General features: G+C 45.0%; 1 long non-coding RNA gene across 2 annotated transcripts; it reads right to left on the bottom strand.

Moving 5' to 3' along the window:
• Positions 1-698: 698 nt before the first annotated feature.
• On the bottom strand, positions 699-2,901 carry LOC127301981 (uncharacterized). 2 transcript variants are annotated; one of them, XR_011746080.1, is made up of 3 exons: positions 2,338-2,901; positions 2,096-2,220; positions 699-931 (listed from the first exon to the last, which is right to left on the bottom strand). It is a non-coding gene; the product is annotated as an uncharacterized lncRNA (long non-coding RNA). The 2 variants fall into 2 exon arrangements; XR_007852550.2 differs by having other exon boundaries at positions 2,096-2,901.
• Positions 2,902-5,284: the final 2,383 nt, after the last annotated feature.

Consider the following 5,284-nt stretch of genomic DNA (forward strand, 5'->3'; position numbering starts at 1 on the left):
ATTTAGTCGTCCCTGACCTAAAACCTCGACCCCGTTCGACGAAACCAGAAAAAACCTTCCAGAGCCGCCGCCATCGCGAAACTCCAATTCGGGGGACAGAAGTCTCTGTTCCGGCGCCCTGCCGGGACGGGGAATTGCCCCCGGAGTCATCTCCACCGCCGTCTCCACCGCCATCTTCACCGCCATCGCTGTCTCCATGATGAGGAGGGAGTAATTCACCCCGGAGTGAGGGCTCCGCTGTAGCTATGTGGTTCATCTCTCTCTTTATGTGATCTAGTTGAATATTATCTATGTGCTACTCTAGTGATGTTATTAAAGTAGTTTATTCCTCCTGCACGGTGTAATGGTGACAGTGTGTGCATCGTGTAGTACTTGGCGTAGTCTATGATCATAATCTCTTGTAGGTTATGGAGTTAATTATTACTATGATAGTATTGATGTGATCTATGCCTCCTTCAGGCCTTGTTTACTCCTGGGGTATTTTCATCCCCTAGGGGTTTGGGGATGGGAGGGGATTTGGTGAAAACCCCCCTTTCACCCAATCCCCACTTTTCCCCAGATTTCCCCACATTTCCCCACACCCTTCCCCATAGCCTCTAGTTACTTTGTTTTGGGGATGAGAGGGGATATGAGAGGTATGAGATGGAATAACTAAAAACGCAATCTTTGCACCACACAACATGATAATGGACAACCACTAAATTAAAAACTCAAACTTTGATTGTGTAATGCACAACCAGTTCATAACCAAGTATTAGGTATAATTTTAAACGGCATTACACAAACACTATTTAACATGAACTCATTGTAATGCAATTTTCTCGAACAGGAACAGCGATGCAACAACTTGACAAACAAGTATCCTGTATAGTCATCAATATCGGTATCATTTAGCTCTGATGACTCATCGGAGCTGCAGTCCATGGCAGACCTGGACAAAAAAGAAATTTTCAGAGACAAGATAGAATAAAACACAGCAAGATATCTGATTAGGAAAACTTCCATGACAATAATTTGTAGTGCATGACAGAGACGTGGACGCAATGCTATATTGTTCATACATAGATACAGACAAGTGGTCAGTTCATCATATTTTCACAAGTCACAGGGAGCCAAGGTGCAGGTATCTATAAAAAAAATGATATAAACATGTATATATTAGTAGAGACTTTGGCCATATAATAGCATATGTTAATGCTACTGCTCAATAATAGCAATAGTACATAAGTAGCCACATATGAAATGTAATGTCATTGTGAGCTTTTCGTTCGACCATCCATTAAAGGGCAAACCCCACAAAGAATTAGTTAAACTACCTCTTTTAGTTTCTACCCAAGAATATGTATAAATACTATACTTCTAACAACTTCCTCCCATCGAGCAACACAATTGTTTGTAGAGTATTTCAGGTTTACCATTTCTCATACAACTAACTATTTAACAATCACACAACACACGTCTTCAGAACCTTCATTTAAACAGGGAACTGAGGAGTCTTATAGTACAAACTTATTGAATGGCCAATAAAAAAAGGGTGTCTCTACTCCAATTACTAACCAGAATAGTTAGTTCATTGCAAATATCACAGGGACTGGAATCGTACCATTTATCCGATCAAAGTTCAGTATTATACAAAATTTGCCATTACCAATTCGCATCTTTCTAACAAGGATATAAATCTTAACTAGTTTTTACTGCATGGTCGCATAGAGACAGTTCAGAAGTTGGTCCTTAGCTACCTGTCTAGGCCATGCATTCTACCATCTAATGATAGCTGGCTCGTTGAGAAAAGAACGGGGTTAAGAATTGAGAACTGAAGTTCCAAATAATTACACCATTTTTTACCAAGAAGGGAGGAAATCACTAGTGACACTACAGTTGTGTTTTGGCTAACATCCCTAGAACTCTATTTTGTTCCTGATCATAAAATACTAATGCTTGTTTCAATTTTTTGTGCAGGTGAAGTTATTCATTTGCTATCTCATGCAAAATCAGATCTAGTGGAGGCCTAGGGTATTTCATTACGTAAACAGCCCAGCTCAAACCATCAAAACAGGGCATATGCAGAAGAAGGTAAAATGGTACATACACATACCTCAATTCTCCAACATGTACGCACAGGGCAGTCGGCAGGCACTGAAAGCTATCCAACATGTACGCAGTAAATGGTCAATGCTCCAAGGAAGCAAAGCAGAGAACCTCCATGATCTTAGCTAGGGCCTACAAAGTTTCCATTAACTGAAGGTTTGATAAATCCATCCTAGAATATAACACGCATGTCAGTAGCAATGATTTTACGGAATTGGAAGAGATTACTGCTGCATAACAGTAAAGCACCTTGCTTTCATGGCTAATGACGCACTCCAAGGTAACAAGTACATAGCTCGGTTAAAATCTGTTTTTTCCTTTTCATAGCAGCCTACCAGCAAAAAAGAGGTGTTTTCAGTACATGAACTCGACCGTTCCTTTCGTAAGCAGCATACTAATTCTAACAGAACAAGATATTATTGCTACAACTGAATACTACAGTTGTAATAATACAGTAGAGCATGAAGAAGAGGGCAGAGCAAATCTACACAGAGCTGCCAATCCTGAACAGCTGGAGACCGTAGCTGATTGACCATCAGCAGCAAGTTGAGGTGCCCGTGCAGGCTGCCGAGCAGCCTTGAATCCATCTAACGTCGACCTAGCTTGGCACCGGCCGCTGTTGCTCCCTTCCCTCGCGCCGCGCGCGTCGTCCACACAACCTCCGTCCGGGAGCTCCGTCGCGGAGGCGGCGACACCAAAAAACCCTAGGGAGGAGGGGAAAAGGGAGGTGCCGCGAGGACTCACCGGGGACCAGTCGCCGGAGGAGGATCTCGTCGGCGCCGTCTTGATCTGCTAGTTTTTCCCCGCCGCCGCCGTCGCCTTTCCTCGCTGCCGTCGCCGCCGTCGCTCGTTCCCCTTTTCACGACCGTATACACGGGGTCGACCTGGTGGATGAGAATACCGGAGTGTGTAGCTTACCGGGTCGGGAAGATCTGGGATGGGCCGGGATGTTACACAAAAAAACCAGAGAAGTAAACGGCCCATCAGGTAACTTTCGGGATTCGGTCGTGGGCCGGTATTTTACCCTCCCAAACCCAAAAATACCAGACAAGTAAACAAGGCCTCATAGTGTGATGGTGACAGTGTGCATGCTATGTTAGTTCTCGGTGTAATTGTGTTGATCTATCTTGCACTCTAAGGTTATTTAAACATGAATATCGAATATTGTGGAGCTTGTTAACTCCGGTATTGAGGGTTCGTGTAATCCTACACAGTTAGTGGTGTTCATCATCCAACAAGAGGGTGTAGAGTGGTTCTATTATGTGATCATTATTGAGAGTGTCCACTAGTGAAAGAAGGATCCCTGGGCCTTGCTTCCAAGCATCGAATCTCCGTTTGTTTACTGTTTTGTTGCATGTTTACTCGCTGCCATATTTTATTCAGATTGCTATTACCACTCATATTCATTCATACCACTTGTATTTCACTATCTCTTCGCCGAACTAGTGCACCTATACATCTGACAAGTGTATTTGGTGTGTTGGGGACACAAGAGACTTCTTGCTTTGTGATTGCAGGGTTGCTTGAGAGGGATATCTTTGACCTCTTCCTCCCTGAGTTCGATAAACCTTGGGTGATCCACTTAAGGGAAACTTGCTGCTGTTCTACAAACCTCTGCTCTTGGAGGCCCAACACTGTCTACAAGAATAGAAGCACCCGTAGACATCAGGCGGCCATGGCGGCGTTGCGTGATTCAACGGGAACTCGCGAGAGGTTGGGGGCAGGGCCAACCCATAGGGAGGGCATAGGGGCGCTCGCCCCGGGCCCTCAGCACCTAGGGCCTTGGCCTAGGATTTTTTGCATACTTAGTAAGTTTATATTACATATATTTAGGTTGTAGTGTTTGAAATAAGTTCAGAAAATAAAAATATCCTAAGCTGGTGCTTCTTACCAAACATATATTTCAACAGTTACAGTTAGAATACCTCCAGTCGCGTCTCCAAACCGCGCCAGATCGAGCGTTTGGGGGACGTGTTTCGTTCGTGCAGCGTTTGAGGGACGTCGCTCCCCAGCCGCGTCCCCCAAACGCCGCCCCAAACATTAAAATACTCTTTTTTTGCATTTTTATTTCAATAAAGAGAAGAAACATTCCTCAAACTAATACATAATTGGGAACGTGGTTTACAAGAAGACATAGTTTGGAACATGGTTTTCCACAAACTAATACATAGTTTGAACCATGGTTGACACAAATATAAAATATTGCAAAATAACTAAACCTAACTAGGCCGGGCATCGAAAGTTTCGTGTGTTCGCTGCCAAGAAAGAAAACTTGAGGCCACACCCAGTCACCCAAACGGAAAATTCCAGCTGTTGACGGTGCCCCTGTTGGTTCTTTCGGGGAAGAACAACCAGAAACCTCCGTTCATATTTTCGCTGTGAAGAAACAACACTCATCAGTCGTCGTCCTCCTCGGCGCTGTCGTCGTGGTAGTGCCAGCGGCAACGCGTCTCGTCGAACACCTTGACGCTCATGTCCCTCTCGCCAAAGTAGGAGAACATGAGCATGAAGCTAGCTTCGAGGCAGTGGTAGCGCGCGAACTTCTCCCAACCGATGTGGAGGTACATCTTGCCGCGTGCGTCGCGAGGTAGGCGTCGGTTAGGTTAAACTTCAATGTGCCGCTGACGCATCGGTCCCGCCACGCCCCGTCTCGCTTTTCGGTGTGTCTGGTGTCCCCGGAGCGTCCCCTGTGTAGCTTGGACGGGCTCGGGGCGCCGGACACCGTATCGGGCTGCGCCAGACAAAAAATGGTTTTGGGGGACGCGACTGGGAACCTTTTTTTGTCCAGTGCACCCCTAATTTTTGGGGGACAGTTTGGGGGTCTCGGCCCGATTTTTTTTTCCAGTTTCGCCTACTTTACGATATCTGATCTCCATTAAAATTGCAGTTATTTTTTTGATTTTGGCTTATTTACGAGCTCCGTTAGAGATGGCCGATTTATGTTACCCACACTAGTCACGGTGAAGTACAAGTTGCACCAGATCATCACCAACTCCCCCTCCCATTGATTAGAGTCGTCATGTATCAAATCTGATACAAGTTGCACCAGATCATCACCAGCTCTACCCAAGGGTTTCATTGACGCAATTCCATCAATCCATTGATCATGCAAAATCTCCGTCGTTCGACTATCTCCAATTATACGAATTAGACGTTTTCGTAAAACCTCCCTCCCTCTACAAATAGCTTTGCAGGT

Source organism: Lolium perenne, chromosome 5 (assembly GCF_019359855.2).
Source record: "Lolium perenne isolate Kyuss_39 chromosome 5, Kyuss_2.0, whole genome shotgun sequence".
Lineage (NCBI taxonomy): Eukaryota > Viridiplantae > Streptophyta > Magnoliopsida > Poales > Poaceae > Lolium > Lolium perenne.